The 12971-nt window shown below is 37.6% G+C and overlaps 1 protein-coding gene across 3 annotated transcripts in view; it reads right to left on the bottom strand.

The window, feature by feature from the left end:
• Positions 1-12971, bottom strand: part of gnb1a (guanine nucleotide binding protein (G protein), beta polypeptide 1a) — a 47125-nt gene that overhangs the window by 18800 nt on the left and 15354 nt on the right. Inside the window, exon 1 of one of the 3 annotated variants that reach the window (XM_079638347.1) lies at positions 594-3644. The exons of 1 other annotated variant lie outside the window; for it this stretch is intronic. The gene's annotated coding sequence lies outside the window, so the exon portion shown is untranslated. Of the gene's footprint in view, positions 1-60; positions 3645-12971 lie in introns of those variants that run through there. One more of the 3 variants, XM_079638348.1, reaches the window with a different exon arrangement.

Below are 12971 nucleotides of genomic sequence, written 5' to 3' on the forward strand. Positions count from 1 at the left end.
TAGGTATTATTCTTAATTAGCCCTATACCATTCAAATAAATAAAAAAATCACACCCATACCTGGCAATATAAGTTCCGTACTTTCTGTATTTCACTGAAAGAAATCAATCCAAAGGTAAAGGCTTGTTGAACTATGTGGGTCAAGAGTTGGTTCGTTGGTCAGAGAGACTAGAGTAAAGTGCGAGTGGACATAGACGCAGAGCTCGTCCCGTTCTCAATGTCACTCCTGTAATCCAGGGACACAGTTGATTCAGCGCGTCCGCACAAATCCGGTTAACACCAAATCTGCTGATGAACTCTCCTGCTGACCCAAATCCACTGCAGACACTTTCACTCACATCTCACATCAAGATGAACAAGAACACACACCTCTGACCAACAACAGTGTGAGGACACACTCCTACAGAAGGACTACAGTAGAAACATCTTGCCTTATTCAGCACAACTAGTTCTAGTCACTTCAAAACGTCCATCTAAAAAGCACAAAAAGCCATCAGAGGTCCCGCAGAAGTACACGATTTAGCTCACGATTCCCTCGCGTGACCATTCCCTCGGGTGTGCAGTCTTATTTCTAGAGGAAAGTGAAGCCTTACCTGGATTCTGTATTCCCAGACACAGCTCCTGTGTCTCCAACGGACCAAAGACCTTCTGTGTGGATCTACACTGGACGAACACCTTCACCTGAACGCTAACGGCTGATTGGCCGGCTCCGCGTTTAGACAGAGATGCGGTTTAAGCCTCACATAATCCAGCTGATAAAGTGTCACGTTAATATTGCTAATACGGGGTCAGCGGCCGCTTCAACCTGGATACAGCTTTAGCTTCACCTCAACAACACTGCTCTCGAACACGACACAAATGTACCTTTCAAATAAACAGTCTGTGTGCGGTATAGCCTAATATTCACAAAAACATTCTCCACGTGATGAATATGACATGACCAGACAACAGGTATTTAAAGCAACACCAGATGTCAATCATAGGATAGAAGTAACAGTAGAGCAGTTTGTGAATCAGTGATTTGGATATTATGCTCAAATGTTATAGAGAATGAAGTGAGGGAAGAAGCAATGAACCAAAAAACAGGTTAGCATTTTACAGGTTAGCATTTTACATGTATATCTGATAGTGACGCCAGCACCTGATTTGGTAGCGCTGGGGGGAAATTTGATCTTAAAGTTAATTTAATCATAAAATGACTATCGTTTTGCATTAGTAAGTGACATTACTAATAATATTAAATGTGTGTTTATTGGAAATTTAACAGTTAAGCATTGAGCTTTAACTGATATGCAGATGAAGTTAACTTATTAACAACAATAATGTGCAAAAAAGTAATTTTAATTATTAGGCTACTCTTATTAAATGTACCATTGCTCCATTATTTGGGTGCATCATGTGCATCTCAACAGTGCTGGCTTATGTGTGAAGGACTAAAGATGAAACAGGAAATTCTAATATTAATAATAGCAAATATATGCACACATACACTACTGTTCAAAAGTTTTAGATCCGTAAGATTTTTTAAAAATGTTTTTTTAGTCTCTTCTGCTCAAAAAGGCTGCATTTATTTGATCAAAATGCAGTAAAAACAATGTATTTTACAATGTAAAACTATGTTTTCTATGTGAATTTATTGTAAACTAATTTATTCCAGTGATTAAAGATTAAATAATTACTCCAGTCTTCAGTGTCACATGATCCTTCAAAAATCAGTATAAGATCTGATGCTCAAGAAACATTATTATTATCAGTGTTGAACACAGTACTTTTTTTCAGGATTCTTTGATGAATAAGAAAAGTTCAAAAGAACAGCATTTATCTTCAATAAAAAGCTTTTGTAACATTATAAAATGTCTTACTGTCAGTTTTGATCAATTTAATGCATCATTGCTGAATAAAACTATTCATTTCTTACTAATCATTTCCAAAACTTTTGAACGGTAATGTATAAGATTACAACTACATTCTGTTAGAGGTCGCACAAACTCTCTTCAATTATGTGTTGCCAGTTCTGTTATGTAGGGTGAATTCAGGTTTATTGGGACACTTTTCCCCAATCAATCTCAATGGCAAAAAGTGTCCCAATTAACATGAATTCCCCCCTATGAGAAACATCCACTGGAAAACACTCCAAAAGCAGGAATAACTTGGCGCTGCTCATTTGAACCACGCGGGCAATTTATCAGCTTGCAGTAAGTAAATATAATCAGTCATTTTTCTCTTTACACTTTTGTTTGTTTGTTTTTTAGTTATTAATATAGATAAATTGACATCTGCATCTACATCTACATCTTGCTTAGACACATGTGACCCTGGACCACAAACAAAGGTCACTTTTGAAAGTGAGATTTATACACCATATGAAAGCTGAATAAATAAGTGGTTTGTTAGGATAGGACAATATTTACTATTGTAAATCTGGAATCTGAGGGAGCAAAAAAATCGAAACATTGAGAAAATCTCCTTTAAAGTTGTGCATTTATGTTCACGATTGTGCTGCATTCACTCACAGAAATACATGTTTTATATATACGGTAGGAAATTTACTAAATATCTTCATGGAACATGATCTTTACTTAATATCCTCATGATTTTTGCCATAAAAGAAAAATCTATAATTTTGACTCATACAATGTATAGTTGCTATAGCCACAGATATACCCGTGCGGCTCCAGACTGGGTTTGTGATCCAGGGTCACACATTTGGTTGCACGCTAGCTTGTCTTGTAATGTTTTAGCTATGAACCACGCATGCACAAACTAACCAACAACATAAATATCAAGGATGCAACTGCGAACCTAACCACATGTTCCAAGAGAAAAGAAAAGCAAATATTTGCTCAGCCAGAGACTTTATTTACATGTGCAATTGCAAACATGCTTCATCTAAATGTTATTTTTACCAGACATTGTCAATTTTTGACTGAAGATTTTTTTTTTTTTTTTGGAAATTCAAGTCAAATGTATTTTTCACAACACCCATTGTTTTAAAGAAGTTTCAGAACACATAATGCATAGCAGTTTAGGCAAGGAAACAAGGTCTCCTTTAAACATGACAAAGCAGAGCCATCCTGGAAATAGATGTTACAGTGTGCACAAAGATGAGCAGCTAAATCTGTGCGGTACAGGAGGTGAGCAGGGCACTGCTCTGCGTATATTACACGCTGCCCTGTTTCTGTGGGGTTTAATAATGTAAGACCCCCTCCCTCCAGACCAGCACGAGCTGCAGGCCTTTAACTCCTTCCTCTCTTAACGCAGCGCCGCAGCAGAGAACATCAGCTCGTCATGATCTCGACACGGCTCCTGCTGAAGCAAAGCGAGCCGCTTCAGATCTCGGCAGAACTGATCCCGTCTCCTGAAGAAAGTCAAATGCACTCCTGTCTGGTCCTACTGTGACACTTCTGAATGGAAATGTGGATTTCCTCCCTGCTTGAGGTCACATTAAACCTCTAATCTGAACATGAACTACATCAATTAGTGCTTAGAGGCTTCACAAACTCCCATCATGCACTCCACAGTAACGCAGGCAGGGCTCTACAACGCCACCATTCCAGCTGCTTCGCAAATGAAAATTACTTCATGTGAATGTAAAAATATTAGTGCTGGGCAACGATTAATCGCATCCAAGATAAAAGTTTGTGTTTACATAATGTGTGTGTGTGTAGGGCTGTCACTTTTGAGAAAAATCTAATTCGAACGGATATCAAATACCAAGCTATGTATTCGAATATATTATGTATGTATGTATATATATATATATTTTAATTATATATAAATGGAGATATTTTAATATAACAAATTTTTCTTGCATTTTTCCATGCAGGTGTGTGTATATATATATACACAAAATAATTGTACACACATTATGTAAACAAACCTTTCTTTTGGATGCGATTAATCGTTGCCATAGCACAAACATTTTTTTTATAAATATATATATACACACTTACACCAAATCACAGCTCATGAGTAGTTGTATAATACAATCTGAATAAAAACTAACTCAAAATGCATATGGCTAGTTTTCATGCCTTCAATCAAAAGAGCAAAAGCAAGTTGTGAGCGACGGATTACATTTCAGACATTGAACAGTCTTTTTGTTTATTTATGTTTATGAGGTGAAACCAGTTCACATGAGCCTGTCAACTGAAAATATTACATTTGAATGATCAAAAGCAGTGGTGTAAGACTGCCGTGCCAAATATCAGCATGATTGCAAATGTGATACAGATTATATTCAACAGCGGTTAATATTAAGTGACTAACATTTTAAAGACTACATTGTTTGTGCTCTAAATCAGCAACAAAAATAGTCCCGAACAAAGCAGTGTTGCACATCTCTGAGCAACACACAGTGGTGTTGCGTTACTGAATAAATCTGCGCTTCTGAACTAATTGGGCGAGTCAGTGATTCAATTAATCATTTAATGAATCTGGAACAAAACGATTGAATCAGTGACTTAACTTTGCTGCCACATACAGGCGGTTTTATTTTCATATTTAAAATTATTATTACATTTTCCATAATCAAAATTGTATACCTTCATTTCATAAAACTTTTATACAATTGTAATGGCAGTGTAAATGCCACCTCTGAGCCCTCGTGTCTCGTGTAAATGCATAGAAAGATGCAGTGCAAAGATGAATTTTGCTGATCCCATTTCATTTGAATGGTAACAAAGATTTGTCTTATTGTAATTACTTTTATCAATTTAGTTTTTAAATCTGAGACACACATTTTATATGGTTAGAAGGGGAAAAAAAGCCCTTCTAAAAGGTAAGGGACCTGAAAACCATTTTAAGGGAGCAGATTTCACCCTGTAATGTGAAAGTTAATGTCTTTCATTGATCAGAAAGTGCTCCTGGATTTTCCACAGTGCTCCCAATTTTTGTAAAGTCGCTGCCTGTGCTGCCAGTGAACACTGTGCTGCCACACATCACATGACTGCTGTTGTAGTGAAGAGAGCTGTGTGCGCGGCAGGAGCGAGCGGAGACTGTAGCGCGCCGTGACGCAACGCCACAAAAATAGATATGTGCTCCAATTATCAGCAGAGCTGCCTACTCTCCGAGCGTTTATAATGTGCGCGCGGCGCTTGCAGTGCAGACTGGGTGTGCAACTAGCACTGGCGGAGAAATACGGTTCATTCACAAAGCATTGTTTTTTCCCCGAGGTCTCAGGATAGGTATTTTAGATCACGAACGAGCCTCCATGAATATATGACCCTGGACTGGGGGTGCAGGGGTATAACACTCAAATTGATATGGGGAAAAATAAATAATAATAATTAGAAGTATTGTGCTGTACAAAAAGACCACAAACCCAGATGAATATATTCAATTTTAAATGTATAGCACTTTTCACAATATAGTGATATATACTGATTTTATGACAGGAATCATTTATTACTTACAAAGTGAGGTGTGCAGGTGCAACAGTGATGAGGGCTATAAATACATGCGAAAGACCACTCGCAGTGAATACACTTCAAGATCTGGCTCTGCTTTCACATTGATTGACCATGACAACCGACAAATATGCACAAGTGTCACTGATTCCTACACCACTGCATCCAACTAGTATGAGGAAACCGTTCTTGACATGGTAAAGATTGATGTTAGCATCCTGGACACATTTATCAGTTTTGCATGAATGTATTTGACTCATGAGTAATTTAACTTTGACTACATTACAGAAGACAATCGACTTTTAAGAACTGACCAATAGTTACTGGTTTAATGAATGATGCGAGTGATACTAATATGAATTTGCACATGACCACTGTTATTTCCAGATAATTTCATGACTGGTCACCTCATATTTAAATACATATATATATATAATGCCCATCTTGGGGAGTTTTGGAAGCTAATTACTTGAGAACGCTAACGCATGTTGTGTAACAGTATATTAGATCTGTGCATAAACTTAAAATTAGAGCCAGACCGATATGAGCCGTCGCAGATATATCAGTGTCGGCGTATGTGACACAGATACGCCGCCGATATGAATTTATTTATTTTTTACAGAACAGAGCACGGATAAAATGCTTGTAAATTGTGTAACTACGTAGTTTGTCCAGCAGAGCGCGCTCTATTGTTTGCTAATGGCGACCCGTGTCAATAGCCAACCCTTTCACTTCAGTAAAAGGAGCTCTCTTCTTCAGACACATCAGCTTCCACTCCACTGACAAGGTATGAAACATGGCTAGCTAGCTAATGTAGCAAACGAGTATGATAAGATCGTTGTGAGAGTAGACGGGGACATTGTTTATTTACTTTATAGCATTGCGTCTCGCCAGGTGACAACGTAGCGTTAAATCACCATTCAACAGACTCATGCCTCCACCGCACTGGTAACTAGTTAGCAACTTACCTTTATGACACCGCTTGACCGCTTGTCTGCTGCTTGAACAAGACACCGGACGCGAGCGGCGCGATGCAACAGAGGACCGTTGAAGCCATTATAATCAGTGATGTTGGGTACTAGGGCTGTGCAATTAAGTGAAAAACAATCGCGATTTGAGCACATGCGATTTCTAAACTGCAACGTTCTTGTGCGCATGCTTAAGATGTTAACCAATCAGAGCTCACCCAGCGCACCACGTAAATTCTGATGAAGCAGAGCGAGAGAACAGAATAGACAAACGAAAGAAATTCAAGAAAATATGGATGCAGGTCAGAATAAAAATTATTTGGTGCCAAAGAGAAATTCAACATCAGTCGTTTGGGAGTATTTTGGATTCAGGAGAGAGGATGTGTCACAGAGCAAGGTAATTCGCAAGACCTGTGAAATGATTATTGTAACGAAACTGGGCAATACTACAAACCTGTTCACACACTTAAAACCGTGCCAAGAAAAAAAGGCCATCGAAACTTACAAAAGCTCACCTCAAAGCCAGCCTGAACAGACTGTACAAGCATCCATCGTTGAGAAAGGATCAAAACGGCACAAAGAAATGACCGACTCAATCACATAGGCTATCATATATGCACAGAGTAGGGCTGCAACGATTCGTCGACGTTGTCGACAAAAATAGATAATAGAAATAGTCATTGTCGCCAGACATGTTTTTTCCGACCGAGTGAGGCATCTCTCTTCATTACAATCTCTGCCGAGAGTCGCACATGCGCATTAGCTTCACTGCTGAGCGATGACATACAGAAATGGCGGCGTCCAACGCAGCAGCTGCGCGTACCAAAACGTCTAACGTTTGGGAGCATTTTAGCCTGGATACGGCGAATAAAAAGATTACCTGCATGGTTTGCAAAGCAGTCCTTGCGTATCACGGCAGCACCTCGGTGATGCACGCACATTTAAAGAGAAAGCGTTGCCACCCGTCCCGTTTTTCCAAGGATTGTTCTCTTTTTTGAGCGACAGTCCCGGACAATTTATATTTTTTTATACGTTTTTTTGTGAAAATGTACTTCTAAAGTAGAATTTCCTGGTTTCAAATTAAACCGTTTCCGTCTACTCTTACTGTTATTACTGTGTTTTCTTCGTGGTTGTGTACATCCAATCCTGTGTCCGTAAACGGGTAAAAACGGGTAAAACAGTGGATTGGCCAATGCCAGGCGTTTACTTTTATTTGATTGGAAGCTCAACTTATCGCCTAGCAACTGCCTGTGCTGTCGGTCGGTCGCGCGCGCCTCAACACACATCCAGGATGAAACAGCGTGAGTTCAGTTGCTAGCTAGCTTTTTAAAAACGGTCTATTTACATCTATTGTGTGAAATGGGGGGAGAGACGGAGGACAACACAACAAAATCGGATGAGCCACCAGTGTCAAAGAAAATACTATTTACAACCTACAACTCAGACTGGGCAAAAAGAGAGAACTTTTCTGAATGGGAAAATATTTTTCCCATTCCCCCAACACCATTCCCCTGTTTACTTGATTTAAATTTATTTTTTCTTATGAAACAAATGTGCCTGTCCTTTATAAAAAAAATTATAGAGTTTCTTTATTTATGCATTTATGTCTATATTGACCGAGCACTGTGCCTAATTGGTTTTAGACAGGGCATTTTTATTTACTTTTAGTATGAATCGGCCTATCAGCAGCAAAGTTCAATAAAATATGCATTTTTCATATAAGTACCCCCTTCTTTCTTGTGTTTACTATAATTTTCCACAGAATTAAAGCAATCTCATGCTAAATTTTAGACAAATTTAATAATTGTTCGATTAGTCGACTAATCGTTTCAATAGTCGGTGACTAGTCGACTATTAAAATAGTCGTTAGTTGCAGCCCTAGCACAGAGTAAGACATGCGTCAGAAAGACGGCTTCCGAAGAATAATACAAACACTCGACAAAAGATACCCGCCGCCACCTAGCACTAATTTCACAAGAGTTACTATTCCCGAAATGTATGATGTCAGAGTGAGAGTCAATAAAGTTAACTTATTCATGTTACATTAATGTTAACAGTGACAACGTTTGATTTTAATAATGTATTAGTGAATGCTAAAACGACAACGCTTTGCTTTAAAATGTGGGCGAGGAGTTGTAGCGTTTATGTTTTAACCAGTTGTTTGCACATAATGTGTAACATAGATACACTCGCAACACTTGTTTTCAAAGCTTTGAATTTACACATTGTTTGGCAGACAACACTGGGCAGGATGTTGAATTTTAATTGTTTTAATAAAAATACAGAAAAATGTAACGATTTAACCAAAGAAATATTGGTTAAATAGCCCTACAACTGAATACTAAATACTGTCTTAGCTATATCTAAAAATATCTTTAGTTTTTTGGGCTTTATATCACACAGCTGTAATAAAGCGTGTGATATCTGGAGGCATATGCATCGATTGTTATATGGCACACCAGTATTGTCACATGACCTCGCGAGTCAGCTGAGAGCATGTGTTACAAACAGGAAATGTAGGGTGGGGTGAGCCGCAAAACTAGAACAAAGACACACGCACACACACACACACTCACTACTGCTCACACACATTCAGATACTCAAAGAAACGACTGATTAATGTCATATGTTCACTTCTGAGTGTTAATCATCACATTAAGCCATGAAATTAAAATATTAGCAACAGCAGACTGTTGTGTCAGGTTTCCCTGAGGAGTTGTGACTGGTAAAAGTGATTTTGGCGGTAGTTGTCGTCCTAAAGATAATTCAGAAAGTATTCAAGCCACTTAATTTTCCCACATTTTGTTGTTGCAGTTTATTTTCCTCACATTAGCCTACCGGTCCCTAAAAGTGTTGTACAATACAAAATGAACAAGCACATCGTACCAAATATTTACATGGTTAAAGGGATAGTTCACTTCAAAGTGTAAATTGTGTCATCATTTAGTCACCCTCAAGTCGTTTTAAACCTGAATGAATTTCCTTCGAAAAATATATTTTGAAAAATGTTTTTAGTGCGTATGTGTCTGGTTACATTCTTTAAAATATCTTCCTTGTGTTCAGCAGAAGACAGAAATTCATACAGGTTTGAAACAACCTGAGGTTTAGTACATGACAGAATTTTAATTTTGAAGTGAACTATTCCTTTAAACGTGCCTAATATAAAATGTATGTTTTTTTTACGCCAATTTTGTGTTACATTTTTTAAATGAAAGACTAAATATGTGAAACACATATTGCAGCAATGTTGTAGATGTGTTTTTTTTGTATTCCAATTAAATTGTGTGATAATACTTTGATTGGCCATCTGCAAATCTTGAGCGACCACATATTGGTGAATCTGATCCAGATGATGGGGAGGACAGAAGGGCACAACACAAAACAATCAGTGTGTGTGTGTGTGTGTGTGTGTTTCGCTGTATGGGCGAAATGCAGTTTTGCTCACTTCAGAGCGAAATTCAAAAAGTAAAGCTGTCATCTGATGGTACAGATTCATATATAAAAAAAGAAACACTCTCTGAAAGCATGTCCACTCTCTCTGAGTGCCGCCACTGGTCACACAATCCTAACACACACCGGTCGTCTCTCTCACACAGCGCTTTGTGTCTGTCTGTAGCCTGAAGTGTATGAAGCATTGAGTGTGCGGAGCATTAATGCACACACTGAATAGGGCTGACCGCTTGTGTGTGTGTGTGTGTGTGTGTGTGTGTGTGTGTGTGCGCCTGCAGCCGTGCACTAGGGATGGAGTATGCAATATTTCCCAGCACTCATGCGTGGAGCAGACGCACAATGCAGGAGGAGGAGGGACATGAGGATGAAGATGCTGGAGGCACGTCTTAAAAGCCTGAATCTTTGACTCCATTCTGCCCTTTCAAAGAAACATGAGCGTCATCACTTGCCCTCCATCCTCAGGCCGCTGCTGCTCTAACATTAACACTACAGGCAACATACTCAATATACAACGACTAAAAGAATCAAGAATCAAGAATCAATCTTGCACTGTCAAAAATGTACCAAAAATGTATCCAGCAAATAAATGTTGTGATGTTATCCTGTATTGACGATGCAAAATCTGTGCCCTCAATTGATTAATATTAAATACAACTGTAATTCAATTTAATTAAAGTTTGTTGAATTATTATTTTTCAATACCATGCTATTGGTTTTACTTCAATCAATTTATCTAAATATTACATTTCTACATTTAAATTTTTTTTTTTTTTATAAATCACAATTAATTTAATTTAAAGAGCTAGTGCACGGATCCATTACCGTCACGTGTTTCTCCACTGTTTGTTTATTTAAGACTGTGTTTATGAGGATACTAGCCAAGACTCGAATTTTCTAATCATTTTGTGTGGTTTTGTATATATAGGCCTACACTATTATACTTTTAGAACATTTGATAGGATATTGGTAATACTAGTTATACTGTTTAAATGTGTTGCCCTGGTACAGTTTAGCGCAGCCATGTCTGCTTATTATATTGCATTTTAAGGAGCTTGTTTTGCTTTCTTGTGGTATCTGGCAACTCTTCAGCTGGAGCTTTAATGAAGATAAGGAAGAGGTTCAGAAGAGAAGAAGGAAAGCAGTGTGCAAACTGAACAGCAGCTACTGATAGTGATGATTAGTCTCGGGTTATTTAATAAAGCACAATTATACACAACTTGTAACCACGATGAGTTTACTCAAGGCCACCGCAGCTCAGCCATTCATATTCACCTCTCAGTCTTCTACAGCTTGATGGGTTTAGTGAGTGTTAAGTTGAGAGACGTGTCGAATCACGGATGTTGCATTCACAATATTTAGTGATTTAGCCTCAGATACAGGATCTGTTCATTTGCTTTTACAAGCAGGTATTGTTCGTAACACGAACATGCTTCTCGTGTGCAAGTAAGAGTCAAGTAAGCTTAACTTCCGCCTTCTTTGTTCCGACAAAATCACGCCATTAACAGACATTTAAAAATAGATTTTTGAAAGGTATGAATCGATTTGAATCGGTGGAAGATGGAATCACGAATCATATGTGAATCGATTTGTTCCCCACACACCTAGATGTTAGAGTCGACACACTTCCAGTAGAGGAGAGTTTTCCTGTGCTGTCAATGGCACATCTATTTATAACCTGCCATTGTAGAGGACAAGCAGCGCTGCGATCCACAGAGTCGCTCTGAGAACCTGCAGTGGAGAAATGAAGAGCTGGTACAACACCGCAATAAAAGGCCCCAATGCAATCCAGCAAAATATGTATCGCCAATACTCAGTGCAAGGAAAAAACTGACACTAAATTCTGAAATCGTACTAGGATTAAGTGCGAGTATATCAAATATTTGCAGTATTATTCAATAATAATATTGTATAAATTGCCTATAGACCATGTTGACCTGTTCTGTCACGACTTGTGAGCTCATCGCAGAAAGTTATGCATGTGCTATTCACTATATTTAACTCCTTCAGCGGCACCCCCCTTTTTTAATACACATGAAAATGCACATTCCGAACTTAAATGGTTGTAATTATTCAGAATTGTAATTATAACTAAAGTCTTGTCTTTAAGAAGACATTTGGCAGATTTTTGTAGAAGTTAAATAAATTAGGAAAGTTAAACAGAAAAAAAGTTATAGAAGTTTGAGTTTATGAAAATGTACAATGTTTAAAATTTAATTATTTATATTTTATATAAAATATATATTTTCAAAACCTGGAGAAAAAAAAAATCTGAACAAGTTGTGTTTCAAACTGTAGGTTGATATCTCAAAAAATCAGCGTTCAGTGAGATTTAGTTTGGGCGCAGTACCACACTTCTCCACTAGTGGACATTACTCCCATATAAGGGCGCCTCCATTTCCATATGTTGTTTGAGTGATCTGAACCATTATTTTTTTACAATTTTCATACAATTTATGAAGTAGACATCCTATTCAGAAGTAGTGTTGGAAGTTTGGCAAATTTTGAAATGAATTCAACCTCTAAGAAACACAAAAGATCACGTATGTGCATTATAGCTCGCTGCCACATCACTAATGCTGAATCTATTATTGTTTTCTTTATATTCAAAACATTTTCAGACATTTTTTTCTAAAAGAATTGAATGGATGCTATCTATTGAACTCTTGGCATGAAAAAAAAAACTGAGGTTTCTACCATTCTTTCATGATTTTTCATATTCATCACTATTTCAAAATAAAGGTCTGAACACGCCTTAGGAGTATGAACATATTCTTGTTGCAAATTGATAAATTACGGCTCCTCAGTTATTTATTTTGAAAATCAGTCACCAAATATGTAAACTAGAGAGTGTAAGCGTTCAAATGATATAGTTTGTCAAGCTTAGTTTAGGTTTAGTATAGGATATTACGGTTTTAAATATGTAATGGCTGTGCCAATATAAGGGGTTAAAGTAAATAGTGTGATATTGCTCTCCAAGACATCAGCAATAAAAATAAAATAAAAAGTCATCCAATAATCTTTACAATTTTAATTCAGAGCAAAAGCCTGAATATCAAGACATGACAAACAGCTAAAAAAAATTTTTTAATAGGCATTACCCAACACTGGTTTCTACACACTTTCTTGGGCAGCGATGACCTCAAGA

This window comes from Phoxinus phoxinus, assembly GCF_949152265.1.
Source record: "Phoxinus phoxinus genome assembly, chromosome: 15".
Taxonomy (NCBI): domain Eukaryota; kingdom Metazoa; phylum Chordata; class Actinopteri; order Cypriniformes; family Leuciscidae; genus Phoxinus; species Phoxinus phoxinus.